At 41.5% G+C, this 12067-nt stretch overlaps 1 long non-coding RNA gene across 1 annotated transcript in view; it reads left to right on the top strand.

Moving 5' to 3' along the window:
• Positions 1–1878: 1878 nt before the first annotated feature.
• The window catches only part of LOC124294063, a 31304-nt gene continuing 21115 nt past the window's right edge, over positions 1879–12067 (top strand). The window contains exon 1 of the long non-coding RNA XR_006903960.1: positions 1879–2902. This is a non-coding gene — a long non-coding RNA (uncharacterized LOC124294063). The remainder of the gene's footprint in view (positions 2903–12067) is intronic.

The raw sequence follows: 12067 nt of genomic DNA, 5'->3' as shown, positions 1-12067 counted from the left end.
GCCGAATTCAGTAGAAGTAATGAATCGCTTTCGTCCTGCACGGAAATTAACCGGAGAATCAAGTTCTCACGATTTTGATCATCCTTTGTACACACGGTTTCACCTGTTCGTTGATCTATGACTGAACAATTCGCATGTATCTACATGTACGTATGCATTGTGTGCGTGCACGTGTATATTAGTTCCAGTCAATGCGGAATCGTTTGCACTACAGTCTTTCATTTTTCAAAATTCTACATAAAATGCCACTATTTTCACGAAGGAACGCATGATTCCAGGTGTCGAGATATATATAACATGCTATTTCTATTGTGCTTTACTATCAAGTATATTTTTATTGAAAAAATCAAATAATGAAACAAAACAGCGTAGATCAATTTGCGAGCCTTAATCGATGTCGATCAAGCAAGAGATCATGTAATCGCTTCTAGCCGGAACTATTAGTAAAATACACAGTTGTATAGATAAATTCAATGGAGCTAGGTCAGCGGCGAGAAACGTGAAAAAGTATGGAGGCACCAAAATGGATCCCAGCGTGAGATAGCCGCTCTGGCGAATACGTGGAATGGTAATCAAGGAAATGTCACAGTCAGTCCTTACCGACAGTGTTGAATGTCTTCTATTGTGCCTATTATCAGAGGCTATGCATCGGAATGTAAAAGAGGGTATAACAGCCGTATTCTACATGCAATTCTGTACAATAACGAACAAATACATTTTGTTTCTACGGAAAAATAAAGATATGGCACGAAAAATAACTAATCGCGATCACGGTTTCGTATTTTTCGTACCATTTAGTTATTTTTGCGTAACACTAACAAATGCATGTTGTATTTTTATTCAGAATTGCATGTCGAATTCGGCCGTTACGTTCATTTTCACATTGCGATGCATAACCTCTAATATTAGCCAAAATAGAAGACATTTGACGCAGTCGGTAAGAACTGAGTTATATCACCCTCTTAAAGAAGAAGACTGGAAAAAGCATGAATAACGCGTAAATTATTTTCATATTTTCGGAATTACAAGAATTCGACTATATCTTTTTTTGCTCGCATAAATACAAAGTGTATTGAAATAAACCAATCGATTCAGACGAATTCACGTTATATTATATCATGTATATGCTACAGAAATTGTGACGACGAACAGTTTTTTCGATGCATACCAAAAGTGGAAGTAGTAAAAATGATATTGGCAAGAATAATATTTCCTTGAGAAGTCGTTGGACAACAAATCCCGTTGAGTGGTAAAAAAAAAAAATCCGAAACAGAAGGTACAAAAGCAACGATGAAAAAAAACCCAAGCGGAAGTTGTGTATTATAGTTCTTATCGATCAGCTGTCGACTACACGATAATATAATTTCGAGTTTTAATATACTATAGCAAATTAACGCTAGTGTACAGATATAACGTATGGTATGTATAGGTTGCGTAGGCATGTACGCCGGGGTGTGTACGAGGAGGTTAGCTAATGCGAATAAGTATACGAGAAAGAGGTAGGGTTCGTATTTGGGAGCATCATATTAGTATTTCGAGTTTTGGTCGAAGGCGATCTACGAACAGACTATCTTCGGATCGCACAAGGGGGAGAGGAAGATACGATCGCAGGTCTACACGTGGTCGCGGTTGTGTTACGTCACGCTTGTACAGAATAAAATTGGAAGTAACGTAGTTCGCGTGCAATATAAAAGTTTCAACACAGACGAAAAGACCTTCGATAGCTTTACGTAAAGGAGCCTGTAGCAATAAATTGAGGAAAGGAAAGAGCGCATCGCGCACCGAGTTTCCGTGGCGGAGAAAAACCAAGGGGGGAAAATGCGTAGCAGCTTGATTTCCAAACGTCGCGCGCGACTCGCGAAAACGAGAAATCGCGCATTCGCGAATAATCTCTTCACCTCTCGACCAGATGGCGACGGTGTCCTGTATCAGCACACGTTGCCTGTTGCGACGGGGCGGCCTAGGAGGGGGGAGATTCGCCGTTTGCATCAGTGTTGGTAGAGTGAGTGATATTTCGCGAGTGTCGCTTGCCTCGCCGGGCCGCCGCCGCTGTTCGGAGGGGATACCTCCCGCGAAAAATCCTACCATTTTCAGTGCTATTTGGGCTTAAGGACGTCCTCCTCGATCGCCAGGGGTCAGGGTATTTAATCTTGGTGTATCGGGCCCGCATATTTCTATCAAATCGAGCCGGGAACCTCGCTGAAACTCCGCTTCAATATAGAGAAATAAAATAATAAAATAGCAGCAGAGCTTAACACCGAAACGGATTCGGAGAGGCCCCAGCAGTCGTTGTGTGCCGTGTTTCTGCTGCCTTCGCGTGCTCGCTGCTGCTGCTGCCGCTCTCTGTTGCCGAGTGCCTTGGGTTCAGGCCGGAAATACTGAGTACTGTTAAAAGGACGGGAATACGTATGTGAGAACATGATTTTAACACATGAAAAGACGAAAAAATTCACAATTCTCATTTACGAGAAGAGAAAAAAAAAAAAACGAAAGAATGAAAAAATAAAGTAATAAATACCCACGCACAGATTGAATTGAAATTTTATCAAATATAACTTCTTTTAACCGGAACCTCGAACACTCTTCGACGATCGTTTCGACGCCGGGACGGGGGATTACGATTTATCGTTAAACCCTGTTGCAAAAACCAAGAACGAAGAGGCCAGCACGACTACGGATGAGGGCAGTGATCTCTCAGGGAGCGGCGACCTGCGAACCGTCCATAGATATACCTATAGGATATACTCTCCTCTTCGCTACGCAGGCTGGCGATTCTGGCTGGCTGGTTGCAGACTGGAGTCTGGGACAAGGATTCTCTCTCACAATATCCACGTTCTATACTCTTCGCGTGTGTAACCGAGGACAGAGGCACACGTTCGAAAAGCAAATTTTTCAAACCAAGGTAAAATACTCACACATACCAAAGAAATTATCAAAAAATTATATTTTACTCCGCATTATCAGTAGTCTCATCAGTTTCTCACTCTCTCTTTCTCTCTCTCTCTCTCTCTCTCTCTCTCTCTCTCTCTCTCTCTCTCTGGCTCTCCCCCCCCTCTCTCTCTCTCTTCAGTATCGTTTTTAGAATTGTCTGATCAATCGGTAGATCATATCGACCAACTGTAGGTACAGTGACTTTATACCAAAGTTCGAGACACCGAATTTCGCGAGGCATCTCTTTTCGCTTCTTCGTAACCCGCGATACTTTTTATTAGCCTCCACGTTGAACGGAAGCTGCGAGAAGACTGATCGATGAATCTATACCGCGAGATGTGCCAATGGGTCGTTACGTTTTCTTTTGCAAAAACTATAAAAAAAAAAGAACTACATCTCACATAACCGAATATGTTCACCGGACATTTCGGCGACCAATGTCCCGAGATAGGCAACCGGATCGAGAAAATTCGTCGAGATGTCTACCGACGTCGAAGATAATATCATCGTTGAAATCCGCAGACATCGGCGCGGTTCAACGCGAGCATGGACAAATCATCGTCATCTATTGTCATAATCTAAGCTAGGAATTAATAAAATCTCTTTCGTAACACAGCGTGTCGGTTATTGGCTTTGCTTATCGAAATAAATGTATATAATAAAACACGCTGACGCTGATTATAACAGCGGTGAAAAAGATATACATATGTATATATGTATGTATAATATATATACATACATATTCAGAATCGCCAAGCTTGCTGATTTTCTGCGCGTATGCGAATATTATATTTGAGACTCGATAATTTTTACACGTTTCTCACAGTTTTTCACTCGCTGTTGTACATTGTATATTAGCACACAGGGTATAAATCGTGGCCCCCATTTACACCCCGTTTCCTCGAGTTCTCTCTGTTACTACATTACGCGTAGCGAGTATAAATTCGCTCTGTAATTCGACGTTTTAATTCTTACTGTTGAACGGTACCAATTGGCAAGCGGGGATCATGACTTAACTTGGTCTCCAACCGTCCTGCGGCTCTCTCGTTGGTGTCCGTGCACACATAATGGTTTCGAGATATGCTCGGTCGGCCTGACTCGCTTATTCCTAGTTTTATAAATACCTATCTACATATTCCTGCGCGACTGTATAACCGAGAGGAGAACACCGTTTCGTCGTCTACTCCACGGAGAGAATTATATACATATATATATTCTCTCTCAACCTCTCCACTTTTCTAACGCACGCGTAATTATTTTCATACACGTATACGTACCGTGCACAAAATACACTCAATTTTTAAATAATAACAGTAATAGTAACAACGTACACTTGTAGAAAATAAAAATCGACGCGCTTAACGTAAAAAAAAGTTAAAAACGTATTCGTGATAACGTCTCTCGACGCTCGTGGACGAGATTGACGTTTATGAAATCGTTGCGCGAAACAGAGCTCGGAATATAAAATCTTCAAAAAATTATCGACTATTGTGTAGTTGCGTGGGTTTTTGCCAAGGATCGTCATTAGTTGTGTAGATTTATACTTTCCATTTGTTAGGTCAATCTCCCGAAGCCACGAAGCTGTAAGACGAGACGGCTTACGCTACGTCGAGTTTTCCATAAAATTCAAACCGTCGGCTCTTATGGCCGCCATTTTAAAACAGCTTGAGTCGTGCATCGAAATCATTATATGTGTGCATACCGGACGTGGTTGCACGTATGTATATGTCACGCGTCGTTGGCCAGCATGGCTCGCGTATCCATTTTCAATTAATCGAGTCGACGATTGATCGCAAATGGTCGGGGAAGAAAGGAAAAATTCGATTATAAAAAAAAAAAAACAGAATAAATAAAAATTACCGGCGCGCACACCGTGTGGTTCAATATTCTTCGCATAGAAGAACTTGAGCTTTTGTCTCGTAACATAAATTGTACATAATGTATGTAAAAAAATACAAAATGGCTCGTGAACGTCGCGTGGAGAAGTTTCGAACTGCGAGTATGATACGTATAGCCAGCCGTGTATAATAAGGCCTACACGCTGAAGAAAAAAAATCGAACGAATCGTTGGGTCGTTTCAGGAGGTGACACGTGTCCACGGCCGATGAATTTCGTTTTAATTATTCCATTATCCTACGCACTCTGTCGATGTGTACGTGAGCTCGGCATATTTACCACAAAATCGTACCGTACGTGCTTCTGTATATTTTTATGTATTACATGCTAACGGGTTATGCGACGCGTGAATGTCGGCGATGGTGAGAATTGAACGGATGCCATCAGCTACGATTCACCTCGTAACAATTGTTGGTGATTAATTAAAAAAATCATTCGATATTATCGAACATTTGGAAGATGTGCCGAAGTTCGTATGTCCTGTAAGTTTTTTTTTTTTTATTTTATTTTCTCTTTTTCATTTGCTTCTTTTCCATTTCACAGTTTGAAATTTATGCAATCGGCTGCGGTGGTACTGATCTGGAAAAAATATTGTTCAGTTTGCGAATCTTTGATGTGACGAAGAAATTTATCCGAATTTTTTACTTTGATTCAGAAAATTCTTATTTGTTTTATGAAATAATATCATTCAACGGTTCTTACGAACTGCAGATATTTCTTTGACATTGCATGCTATGAATTATTCGGTGGAATTGCGATTTCAGAAGAACGATTGATAATAATGTTGAAATGTAATGAAATACTGTCTTCAATTTGAAGAAATTATTCGCCGTACTGTATAAATTTAGTAAAATAAAACTTCACGCTTTTGGAGTAAAAACCGAGCCACTCCGATAGGACTGAGATTTTATCTTAGAAAACTTGGAGTGCTCTTTAATTTTGTAAATTTTCTGTCGTAAAATTTTACTCTTGTCGGACCGGCTCGGCTTTTACTCCGCAAAATTTAGATATTATAATGATAGAAGTACGTAAAGAAGAATTTCCTCGAGCTGAGTGAATTATTATTTTTCTCGTCTACTTATTTCAAGGTGAATAAAAATAACAATTTTTTTGAAACAGCGAAACACGATTTAAGAAATACTTTTCTCAGCGTAAACGTTGCCAATTGCGTTTTTTTTTTTTTTCTTTCTCTTTCTGTAAACGAGCCATAACGAAAGGAGCAAAAATATTTTTAGTCACCTTTGAGAGTACGAATCGCATGATAATCAATAACGCGACAATCAGCTTGCAGGATGTAAAATAAAACGTTTATATTAATCAGTACGTAAAAAAAAGACACACGGGAAACGTGGTTCCAATTTAGTCCATGGACTGATCGCGTTGGTTGTAAATTTTTTTTTCGCAATGGAGCGAAGATACGCGAACCGTCGTACGTATCGCACGAGTCTACATGCGTACAGTGATCAGTGATCGCGTTGAATTTTAGGCCTACGCGGACCACCGTCGCGGTATTCGCCGCGCATTTTCGCGACTTCGAGATTAAACTATACGCCGCTCGATTACGTGCGACATCGGATGATTGTTTCATCGGTAAGCCTAAGATCGTATAATCAGACTGCTGGACTATTTTCGGAGAAAAATGTGAAAATCATATGACTCGTGATCGAGCCCCGGGCCTTCTGCAACATTGCAAAAATGAAACAGCAAAACGTCTCAACTCTGTTATATCTCAGTCGGAACGACGCTAATCTGACACTGCAAGTGAATGATCGATTCGTGGTCTTTCGGGGAAAATAAAAAAAAGAATGAAAGTGAATGAAATGGCCTGATTATTATGTACGAAGTTTCGGTTATTGAGACGAATGAATCTTTAATTATAGAATTTTTCGTATCAAATATTACCGTAATATCGTATACGTGGAACGTATTGGTGGTTTTCTCAATCCACCCTTCCTCCTTTTCATTGCCACGAATAAAATCCACCATTTTGTAAAACGCGCTGGGTGTACAGCCATTAACATTTTTTCCTCGATCATTACACCTCCGTTCTATTTATATAACACATCGATATTCGCGATAATTAGTTTGAACTCGTATTTTAATACGCCAGAACAATTAGATCATCGTTTGTCAGACATGTGTCCCCGTGTATCTGTATACTGCATGCATATTCTTATGTGCAGCTTACTGCAGATGTGAACAGAAACGGAAAAGACAGAATATTTCACACGCGATATTTATTACGCCTTGTTTCTTATATGATATTGCAAAGGCTTTATCAAAATTTAAAGAAAATTCCAATTACGGTAGATTTTTTTTTATTCATACGTATGCCAGATGAAAGCATAGACGCATTTTTCTCTAATCTTATTTTTCAAATGCGATCCAGAATTTTTTTAACATTATCATACGTTACATTACAACAGCTTTTGTACGTATTGTACGATTACGTTGCGGTTAGAAATGAAATTAAAACAAACTCTATAAGGCTAATCAATTTTTTGACGAACCGTTATAGCACTTCAATTTCGCGATAGTAGTAACACGAGGCGCGATTATAGCCTACTCAAGCCATACGTAACGCGCTGTGCCGCTGGCTCCGTCCGGCTTGACTTATTTTTGCACTTGAATTGCCGATGATACGCCAAACTCGTTGTGTTTGCGAAAAGGTATAAATGAAAAAAGAGAAAATAAAACACACAGAGACGCGGACGTTATGGCGTAATTTTATTCTACATCTTTTGTAGAAATAAAATGTGACCACAGGACGTTGGTAATGTAAAAAACATCTCACTTTTTTTCTTCCCAACGCGTAATAAACGAGTTTTGCGCATACCGGCCACTCACTTCAAATCTCTGGGCATTCTCATGCAGATGATTGGCTCGTGGATGTATATTGGCCAAGCCTTTGCGGTTGGGATCGCCTCAAAGAATTAACCGGCCAGAATAAAATACTCGATTCCATATTGAGAAAAAGAAGCTCTTGATTTACATATTTTGAAAAGCGCTTCTCTAGTATTATTTTCCTTCCTTATTTTCACACCACTTTACTGATGCAGATATGATGAGAAAAAGTGAACGTTTTAAAGTATGTATAATAGCCCTTATATGGAATATCCTATACGTCATTGGCTACGTTAGATTAAAAAATTATCAATATTCCGAAACATTCCGCAGCTGAAGGAGCCCGAAAAATATTTCCGATACCGGAAATTGAATTCCGGATACCTGATCCTGGCAATTTTGAGACGCATCATGCCCTCGAATTACGCCGGATTATAAATCAGACATGAATACTTTTTATTTACCTCCAGATCTGCAGCTTAAGAGACTAAGTTATTCTTTCTTTTTTTTCTTTCATCACCCGCAATAATTTATCTGCTGTGATGACTTTTGTTAAAATAATAACGTCGTTGACTGCATTTTCAGCAAACACATGTACCCGCTACTAGTGTACTGGTATTATACTAACTACGATGCCGCAAACAATTTTAGCAATCTAATCATAATGAGGTTAAAAGTATTTAGGAAAGTATTGTTAGGACAAAGAAGAAAAAAGGTTTGCTTTTCCCTGTTTAGACGCGAAACAACTCCCGGCAGATTCGGTAACAACGTGAAATATTTTGGCTGTATAATACCGTTTGCGTTATGTATTTCAGATATCGGTCAGACTATATAATAATGTAGGAGAGCGATATGGAACACATTCGGCAAGCGATACCCGCACCGGATGAAAAAAGGCCGAAATTAGGAATTTCTGACTGGCGTAAATGATTGTAATCCTGATTCTTTACATAACAAGAGTACGTTACGTGTTTTTCACGAAGCACGAAATTGAGGTTAGGTCGCCTAATGTCGGATTTGTTCGCAACGGCGTATACGCGGAATACTGAAAAGACCACTTTTAAGTCCTAAGAGTTAAAATCGTAGAAACGAGTACTTTGTGTACAGAAAACACTCATATAAAAACGCGTAAAACACGCTCGCATTGTTGCATAAATATATTTGTTCAACTTTCCTTATTTCGGTTAATGATACGATCAAGATTAGTAAAACATTTTACCCAGTATCTTCAAGTTATAAAGTTTTAGTAACTTGACAATTTTCGAAACATTCGATGCTTCTAAAATCATGCACGATGGAAGCTACCATGTGCCACCCTGTGTTTCAACCTTACATCTTCATCAACAAAAGCTCCCATTATCAAGAGAGCGATCGCCCTCGCTTTCATGCGTGTCCGCTCATTCGCAACATTACATCTATATGTACTTTTTCGATAAATCATTGTACCTAGGTATATACTATTCTTCGGAATGAGAATATTTTAGAAATTTTCACTAGTTTCACATCGGCCGGATATTATGACAAATGTCAGGCAAGTGTAACTCAGATGGTGCTGTTGTTTTTTTGCGACAAAATTTTGCCACTCATGTGGAATAAACGTTCAAGAGGCGTATGAAGCCATGGGATGATATGAATTTGAATAATAATAACAACAACAACGACAACAACAACAACAACAACAACAACAACAACAACAACAACAACAATAATAACGATAAAATAATTGCCCCGAGGAATTGCTCTTGATGAAACTGACTTCGTGATTTTGAAATCTGCATTAATTGCCTAGCCTGCCAGCCCGGGTGGCACCATATTGTTTTGCGACGGAATCGGGCGTAGCCAGAACGAGAATGAGTAAAGTTTCATGAAAATATCCTAACGCAACCCAACCTGATCTAGCAAAAAATATCATTCCCGTCCCCGAACGTTGTAGAATATATAGAACATTAGTCTCTTAGTAGGATACGGCAATTTATATTCCAAGTCCAGCGCGAAATTTAAGGTCGTAAAAAAATCGAGGTTAATATCCGAGTTTACGCCTGCTCTGAGATGGCGCTTGAATCGCAAATGAGACGATACTGTGCAAAAACACAGGTGCAGCCTTTCCTCTCTCCGATCGCGTACAAGAACGTATCGCAAAAATGTCAGCACCGAGTGCAGATGATCAATAAACCCGGGTTAAAGTTCGTCCACCGTGTAACATCGCAGATTTCCCGCAGCATTGAAAGAGATCGGATCGAAAATGGTAACCGGTATACATATAGTCAAGAGAGAATCCGCGTCTCTTTTTGCAAAAGAATAGAAAAAAAAAAGAAAAAATCACTCATAGTAGAATACCACAGGGGCGTAATGTTTTGGCACGAAGAAGGGTGTCGCCACGGGATCTAGGCGCGCGTTACAATGGGGTAAGTTTCTCAGCGAAGTGCAGCCTACGCGAGAGCGGTATAAGACAGCATAATAGTTAGCATCTATAGATATCAGGACCAGTCGGGTCCGCCACCGGGCAGACCAGACATTCAGCGGCGACAGAACAGGCACGTTGTGGTAGGCCTCTGGGCCAAGGCTTCCCTTTGTCGAGAAGACGTCGAGGGTCGCGGTTCGGCGGTGCGCTTGCGCCCTTCCGCCACCACCACCACCACCACCACCACCACCTCCTCGCCGTCGGACGGGGTGGTCGACGATCCTTCGTCGTCGTCGTGGAATTGCGAGAGGGCCGAAGAGGTCGCGGACTCTGTCTAACGTCTGTCTAGTCCGAAACGACGGTTGCGGGCTCGATGGGTGGAAAGGATCGCGCCGGGACGGGGGGAGCGGTGCGATGGTGGTGGTGGTCGTGCCGAGGCGTCTGCTCGCCGGTCGAGCGACCGGTGCTGCCGGTGGTTGGCTGCGTCTCTCCTCCTCGTACCCCTGCAGCAAGACCGACGGAACGACCAACGCGGCAGCCTGTCGACGGTGTCGCTGCTCCTAACCTCTGCTCGGCAATCGCCCCAATGCCCTGCGGCCCTCCAGTTAGCAACCCCCGGCGCCTTGTCGTCCGTATACGCCGTGATTTATACGCGATTATTTATTCGCAGGGAGGAACGAGGGTCGACTCCTCGTGCAGAGAGAGAGAGAAAGAGAGAGAGAGAGAGAGAGAGAGAGAGAGAGAGAGAGAGAGAGAGAGAGAGAGAGAGAGAGAGAGAGAGAGAAAGAGATAGAGCCCTTCGTACTATCAATCGTTTCATTTATCACGGTCGATTTTGCTATCCACTAATTGTGGCTAAAGGTTACCTTCTTCTGCTCTTTTTGTGTCTCTTACGTTTTTTTTTTTTTTCGATTTGTTGTTTTTTCCTCGTGCCTGATTCAATCACAATTCGAGTACTCTTGTACACTGCACAGTGGGGTTTTATCATCTACGTTTTTTTTTTTTTTTTTGTCTATTCGCGGTATCGGTCGCACCCGTACGTCACGACGACTGACGTCATATTGGAAATAAATTTAAACGTCTTCGGAATTATATCGATAATTCCTAATTACCCAAGAAACCGTGCAAGGCTGCGACTTAGTACCGAATAAACGAACGGTACCTTAATATAACTAATGCAGATTTGATGTGTACAGCTTTTTCGAAAGAAGGAACGGATAAAATTGAAATCGTGAAGAAAAGTTTAAGTAACATCTTCTATCGTCATCCTCGTTATAATTTTTTCTCCAATCAATTCTTTCGTTCTTTCTTACACTTATAAAACGCAAGTGGGTAACCTATACACGGTTAAACGATGAGCATACGAGCAGCATGAGCGCAGCAAAACATTCCGCCACCGGGTAACCGAAGTAGGAAATTAACGTTCGTTAGTTGGAAGGCCTTCCATAATAAGAAGCCTATATTCGACGCGCAGCTAGGCTGCGTGGTTCGCAGGTGAAGCTTAACGTGCGAATTTCCGAGTGCGAACTGCAGAAGGAGGAAGAGATGTTCAGTTATGCCGGTGCTGCTGCCGCGACAGAAACGGCAGCAGCAGAAGCAGCAGCGATGCACTCCCGTATCAACAGGTTTTATTTTTGCCAAGCGAAAAGGCCAAGGTCCTCGCGAGTCCTCCCTCCCCACCACCGTCATTGCTCCACGCCGTCCAGCCCCAACAGCGAGACGAGGGATGCTGCGAGGAACCTTCAGCCTTTCGATTAGTCGCCGCTGCATCGCCGGCTACTCGGACCCCGGCGTTGATGTGCGATACACAATGCCAGACAGACATTTGCTTTTCTGTTTTTTTTTTTTTTTTCCTTTCTCCATATCTTCAACGTGCACGCCGAACGTCGTCGAATCGTGAAAATTTCCAACTTTTACTCACGCTGCCGCGGCCTACTTTTATAGGTACCTACATATCTACGATTATTTCCCAGCAACTGTATAGATTATTTGTCT

The sequence above is a fragment of the Neodiprion lecontei genome, chromosome 4 (assembly GCF_021901455.1).
Source record: "Neodiprion lecontei isolate iyNeoLeco1 chromosome 4, iyNeoLeco1.1, whole genome shotgun sequence".
Taxonomy (NCBI): Eukaryota; Metazoa; Arthropoda; class Insecta; order Hymenoptera; family Diprionidae; genus Neodiprion; species Neodiprion lecontei.
This window is presented reverse-complemented; position numbering and strand designations above follow the sequence as displayed.